The sequence below is a fragment of the Cornus florida genome, unplaced genomic scaffold, assembly GCF_030987335.1.
Source record: "Cornus florida cultivar Cherokee Brave unplaced genomic scaffold, ASM3098733v1 CherokeeBrave_3.0.0_Hap2_Chr07, whole genome shotgun sequence".
NCBI classification, from domain to species: domain Eukaryota; kingdom Viridiplantae; phylum Streptophyta; class Magnoliopsida; order Cornales; family Cornaceae; genus Cornus; species Cornus florida.
Window position 1 is genome coordinate 23,477,213 of NW_026775577.1, and position 7,258 is coordinate 23,484,470.

At 38.9% G+C, this 7,258-nt stretch overlaps 1 pseudogene; it reads right to left on the reverse strand.

Annotated features, from left to right (window-relative positions):
• Positions 1 to 73: 73 nt before the first annotated feature.
• LOC132266804 (methylesterase 10-like) lies at positions 74 to 1,429 on the reverse strand (annotated as a pseudogene).
• Between the last annotated feature and the right edge of the window lie 5,829 nt (positions 1,430 to 7,258).

Consider the following 7,258-nt stretch of genomic DNA (forward strand, 5'->3'; position numbering starts at 1 on the left):
GAGCTTACAGAAACTGAATATTTCTCAGCAATCTCTTGGATGCAGAGGCAAAGCTCTTTGGGTTTGGATGCAGAGGCAAAGCTCTTGAATGCAGAGACAAAATTTAAGTTGTCAGCTTCAGCTATCAACTTCACTTCTTTAGCAGGACTGTTCTGAATCATCCATCTCTGGAATTCCTCTTTCAACAGTTGATCTTCTTCACACACTACGAAAACCCTATTCACCGACCCGAATTTCTCCTCTGTTAGCAGAGATTCCTTGCCCAAGTCTTCCATGAACAACCAACATTTTGGCTAATTCCAGGTCCTGCAATAATCCGTTGTACCAGTCATTTTACTAGATTTTGCTTGTGGCACACTCACCTCAGATTGACAATGTTGATATAGGAAACTTGACATGTAATCTGGACCAAACGAAAACTTGGGGCCCGATAAGGATTCCATTGGGGTCCTGCTGAAAAACTAGTTTCACCATTGGGGTAAGAAAAATATTTTCCTTATAATTTAATTATAAGTTATTCCAAACATAAAAATGAGATTTAATTACAAATCCAATCCCATTTCTTTTTCTTTTTCAATTCCTATATCCAAAAAATAAAAATAAAAAATGATTTCAAACAAAGAGGAAAATAACAAATAGATGATTTTGAGTAAATCCCAGGAAGGTCTAAGGGTGCAAAAGATTTGGTTCGGTTTGGTTCTGGGATAATCCAAAACCAAACCAGTCACACAATTATTAGAACCAAATCAAACTGTTAGCATCAATAAAACTGAACCGTAGATGAACATTCGGTTCTATAATTTAGACTTTCTTATATGTATATGCACAACGAGGAATATATATATATATATATATATATATATATATATATATATATATATATATATTTATATAATTTGACATAAGGCTTAACCAAGATGCTTACTTCTTGAACTAAAGTTGCTGGTGGGGATGTGTAATTTGGCATGAAGGCTGTGACATAAACTGCTAACAATATATTGTTTGGAAAACTTTCCATGGCTAGAGAAATGACAAAGCCACCAAAACTGTGACCAACCAAGACCACCTTCTCATCATGAGGGAGAAAGGCCATGAAGTCCATCAGTGGTTGCAGGTAGTCGGAGATGGAAGCAATCTCATCATGCCGCTTAGGGTTGATGCCGCTAGCGCCGAGGTCCAAGGCTGTGGCCGGCCAATTTGAGCAGAGTGACAAGCTTGTACCAGGACCAAGCTCCATGGCACATGCCATGGACTAAAACAAAGTGCTTCTCGCTCTCCATTAATTATTGTCAGTTTCAATTTCTTCTCATTAGTTTTTATATAGGGCGTGTTAGGCAACACCTGATCAAAATGCATCATTCAAGTTTGTTGCTAGCAGTTTTGATAAATAGGTAAAACAAATTTCTTTAAATGATGTATTTTAATTAGATGAGTAAACTAATGACACAATTTTAATAAATTATTGTATTTACTTTGCCATATCTCAAAATTTTTTCTCAAAAATACCAGCTGGACGGTGTAGCGTTGACTATATAGTCCTATTTAGTTCTCAAAATTTGTCTAGTTAGTCATCTTAGTGGTTGCCACGTGGAGTATGCTTTGTGGGAATACACGTGTCAGTTGTGTTTTATATAAATGGATACATATAATGGTTGGTTAGGTTAGGTGGAGCGTGGCAATGGTTGATGGATTAATTGACAAAATTACTAGGGTTAGTACAGAATCCACGGTCTATTGCAAATTCAAATTTGTATTCTTCAAATCAAGCAATCTTATCGTTACCGCAAAATCCATCTTAATTAATGGACAATATAATATTTTCTTCATGTACATATTTCATAGAAAAAATATATCTTATGAATTACTATTTTCTCTGTCTTATATTAGACGTTCCTTTTGGGAGGTTGAACTTTTCAAGTGAACATGTAATTATTGCATTGTTTTCTTTGAAAATTATTATGTTATCCTTTCCAAGTTTGAATATGTCTATAATCAAGTATGTAATTTTTTTTCAGCTTTATCCAGCAATTTCATCGGACCTTCAGAATTGTACTCTTGTGCATAACCTCCTATTTTCAATGCACTCGTTGATCATGGTTTCCCAAGTCCATCCGAGCATTTAAGTCCTACAGTGGCACACTCTCTGACCTTGTTACCATTACCGTGTAGCAAAGATTTCAATCCAAGCACTCATAAGACTTACAAAGATTGTTGCACTGCAGTTAAAGCACTTAAAAACATACTACCAGGTTTTCGAGCACTCGAAACCTTCCTTTGAGCGCTCGAAGGTTGCAAAATGCTCACTGTCTATTTGTCGAGCGCTCGGAACCCTTACTTCGAGCACTCGAAGGTTGCAAAACGCTCAAAGAGAAGATTTTTGCCTTTGCCGAATTTTCGAGCACTCGAAGAAGGACCTTCGAGCGCTCGAAGCCTGAATACCACGGCCCAAAGCCTACTGCCCAATCTTCGAGCACTCGAAGAGCCTTCTTCGAGCGCTCGAAATGACCCCCACCTTTTTAAAACTGCCTTTCCCTCTCCCATTTGTTTCGGCTACCTCATCCACTTCCCCCATCACCCCACGACCTCCTACCTCCACTCCCTCCATAACTCCCCTAACTTTCCCTCTCCCTCCTTTCTACACCCATCTCCTATAAATACCCATCATCTCTATCCTTCCTTCTTATCTCATCCTTCATTCTCTCCATTCTCCTCTCAAGGTATATGTCTCTCTTCTTCTTCTTTCATTTTTATTGTTCTTGAATTGAGGAGTATGGGTATTGAATTTTTGAGGTTTAGGTGATGATTGTTGATGTTGCTCTAAGCTAGAGAGCATTTTTGTCTAAACATTTTGGGTTTTATCATCCATAGCTCTTTCTCTCACCTTCACTCTTTCTTTTTGCCCGCCAGGTGCTCGCTGAAATTCCCCATCCACGTCCACCTCTCCAAATGTCTCGTGCCGGACCTTCTCGCTGTCCTAGGCCCTCTGCGGATGCCCCCGCTGTTAATCGTGAGCAACCCCGAGAACCTTGGTTCATAAAAAAGCTCAACTATGAACTTCTCTTTCCGCTCACGGATGTCTTTGCCACTCTTCCCACCATTTCTTGGGCTGTCGCGGAATTAGCTAACCGGCGCATTCAGCACATTTGCAAGCCCGTTACAAAGATTGTCTATCCCCGTGTGGTGCGCCTCTTCTACCAAAATCTCAGTTGTCCTGAAGGGCCGCCCATCTCTCTCACCACATCCATTGATGGTGCCCCTTATTCCTTTACCTTGGCTGACATTGTGGAAGTCTCCGGCTGTCCTCTGGAGTGCCCCGATAATATTGTAAATTGTGAGAATCTCCCTTTATATGAGGAGCCTGATAATTTAATTATGGAACAGGTTGTTACCGCCATTTGCAACGTGGATGATCCTCATAGACCCCGGAGCTATACACTAAAATCCACCCTCCTTGAGCGCGTGTGGTTCTTTGACGCTGTGCTTAAGCACAATATCTGCCCCTTGGTGCACAGCACCGAGCGCCGAGGTCTGATGTTACAGGCATTGTATGCCCTGGACCAAGGCCAATGGATCTCTATTCCGGAGCTCATTTGGAGCCAATTTATGCGGTACTGGGACGACTGCCTTAACGCCCAGCATCAACGGGCTTAAGCTTAGGCTTTGTCATTGCCTTTCTTCATCACCAAGCTTCTGAAGCACAAAGGCTTCATTGTTCCTCCCCATGAAGAAAAGGGCAAAAAGATTCAAACTTTTACCATCTAACGTTGGAACAATGTTCTTGGCCATTCTCGACCCCATCAGCCCGCTGCTCTTCCATCTCCCTGCTTTCCATCTCCTCCTTTTTCTGAAGATGATCCCATGGCTGAGGATGCTGACTGGGAAGCGCCCCCTGTTGCCTCTCAGCAGGACCATGCTTTTCTGCGCGCTGGCATCGCCGGTATCCATGCTCGGATGGATCGTTTTGAGCATACCTTGGTAGACTACACTAGGACAGTCGGAGAGGACTACTTGCGTGCGGAGGAAGACCGTCGTGTTGCAGCTGACAACTGTCGCATAGACAAGAAGAAATGCGTGAAACCAAATCTCTCCTCAATGCTATCCTTGCCCGTTTTCCCCCTGGCCCGTAGTTTATTCGCTATTCGTGATCCGCCTTTTGTTCCCATGTTTATGTTTTTATTTTTTGTTGTTGTTCTAGTTTTTGAACTTGGGAATTTGTTTTTGTGATAGTTGATTTGGTTGGACATGATAGAATTTCCATTCCTTTTGTCATCATGCCCACCCCCCCTTGTGAATGCAAATTCCCCTTTTTATTTTATTGACTGTTAATTATTTTCTTTTACTATTTCATTGTTAATTATTTTCATTCCCCAGCTGTTTTTGATCCCTTGCAGGTTGCACATTTCAAGTTTGGGGGCCTCTTTGAGTTGGCCTTTGCATGGGAGCTTTTTGTCATCTCGCCATGCACTTTCCTCCTATTCTGGGTAATTTTGTTTTTGTTATCCTCTCTACTTTTTCGTAGATGTTAATTGTCCCACATTGAGGACAATGTGCTATTCAAGTTTGGGGGTGCAATATTGCATTTTTGGTAGTACATTTTTGTAAAGCAATGATAGTGTAATTTGAAACTTGTTAGAGATGAAGCATATGCTTAATACCTTGTATATAGAAGCAATTGTTAAGTTTTGAAAATAAAGAAAACAAATTTTGAAGTTGAAATGATCATGTGGATGCAATTTAGTCTGTATAAATGTTTCAATTAAATTCTCGCTGGATCTTATACTCTTTTATGCTTCACAATGCACAGATGCACACTGGAAACTTAACTGTGAGACATGCAACTGGATTGACCTTGATTTTGACCTAGTTACTCTGAATTGATGAACCTAATGGATGGATACCTTTGCCATGATAAAAATAAAAAATAAATAAATAAATAAATAAAAGAAAGAAAGAAAGATAATGACCAGTTTGAGTTTGTAGCCTTTCCAACTTGAGTCATTAAGCCAAAGGAGTGTCTCTACATTTAGCACCCTAAAGCCATCTGGTTTGGGAGTTGTTGGCCTAACGCTTGCTACATGGGTTGGTTAGAAAGCTTAAAAGACTTAGACATTGCACGGTCATTCAAATATATATATATATATATATATATATATATATAAACATGGTCCGTTGGAGTTCGTAGCCTTGCCAATTCAAGCCATTAAGCCCTAGGAGTGTCTCTACACTCAACACCCTAAAGCCGTTTGGTTTGGGAGTTGTTGGCCTGACGCTTGCTAAATGGATTGGTTAGAAAGCTTAAAGGACTTCAGCAATGTATAACCATTTTATGTATCATTTTTGAGTTATAATAAATTGTCAGCAAGTAACAAAAGTTGTTTTGTAAATAAATTCATGCCTTAGTGACTTCATTTAAAGGGGAATTCAATTATTTGAAGACTTGTGTCTTAGAATTGGAAAAGAAAGTAAAAGCCGCATGTTGAGAATCCAATCCACTTTCACTGAAGTTAGAGTTAATTTCCATTCAAGAGATGACAATTAAGTTATTTATATAGACTTGGATGCTGATGCATGTATGTTGAAACGTGTTTAGCAAACTTTTGTATCAATGCTTCATATATGCATGGTAGTCTGTCTAATGACCCCGTCTCTAGTCCTTTGTTTGTTTCAAGTTGTATTTGAGCTATGTATGTATTTCATTTTACCATGGTTGATATTTTTGTGGTAGCATTCCCATGGTTGTCATTTCATTGAGTTTTTCATTTTGGTTTTGCTAAAGGACTAGCAAAATGTAAGTTTGGGGGTGTGATAAGCGCCGAAATTGCATATTCAAGCGCCTTTAGTTGCATTAGTTAAGTCCATTATTTGATTATTTTATGTAGATTATCTTCATTTGCATGTTTTATTTATTTTCAGGTTTGTTGGCCAAAAAGGAATAAAAATGATGTTTTAATGAGTTCTTGAATATCAAAGTGTGCAATGCTGAAGTTTACAGCCTGGCAGCAGTGGAGTTTGACATTACTCGTCATTTTTGACTCGACAAACTTGAGAATTGGACTTCCATTAAAACATGGTGTACTTAGAGCTTTGAATTAGCCTTCCAAATCATCAAACGGTTGGTTATTTGGAGTTCGGAGCAGAAAGTTATAGCCTTTTTACCAAAGCAGCTCAGAGCAAAACAAGTAGAAGAATGCAATCTGTTGCATCTTCGAGCGCTTGAAGAAGGACCTTCGAGCGCTCGAAATTCGGGCAGAATTATTTCGAACATCTTCTAGCGTTCGAAGCCTCTTCTTCGAGCGCTCGAAGGAACATTTTTGGCCCATTTGTGTCTTGAATCCTCCAACTTCGGATTTCCCTCTTCTATGAATTGGTTGGAGATGTCTTTTGGGGGAAGTTGAGCCTCATTTTGAGGGGTTTTCATAGGCTTATTGTCTACAAAAAGAGAGGGGAACCAAGAGATTTGATATCATCATATATCATTTTGCAAGATTTTTGGAGAGAGAAAAAGGAGGAGAAAATAGAGTTTTGTGTGGCTAAAAAGGGGAGCTCGAAAATGGGAGTTGGATCCAAGCTTCTTCCTTCTTCTAGGGCATCCGTGGGTAACTAACTCTTCCTCTAGGGAGGTGATGAAGCCCTCCCTTGTAAGCATGTTATAGCTTAGTTCTATTTTGGGGATTACAATGTATAATCTATAGTCTTTTCATGATCAAGAGCATTTCATTTGTTGTAATGGATGTTGATGTATATGAATGATTTTTTTAAGTTGATTATCTTGTTCTAGATAATGTCTTACATTAATCATATTGCTTATGTTTTCATGGTGACAATGGAAATAAGGTTATGAAATGGTTTAATGGCATGTTGGTAGATATATTTGATAGGCCATTGCTTAGGTAATCCCTTTGATGATTTATGCTTAATCTCTAGCTTCATGTGCTTCATCATTTTATCAAGGGCTTGATAATCTTTCATTTAAGTAAGTGTGTTTAAGCTGCACTCTAGTTTAGGTAGTCTAAACATATTCACCTTTGATGGATTATTCTTGTTTGTGATTCAATGTACTTCTTATTAATTATATGGCAACCATGTGTTGCTATATAATTCTTGACCATTATATATTGTTTTTTTCCCTAAATTAGTTCTAATCTAGCATGTGTATAGGGATGGAGGCAGATTCACTTCCCTAGTTTTCTTTACTCGTAATTTATCTCTTTTAATTTTCGCAAACTTTTGTTTTATGCAATTTACATCCATAGTTTTA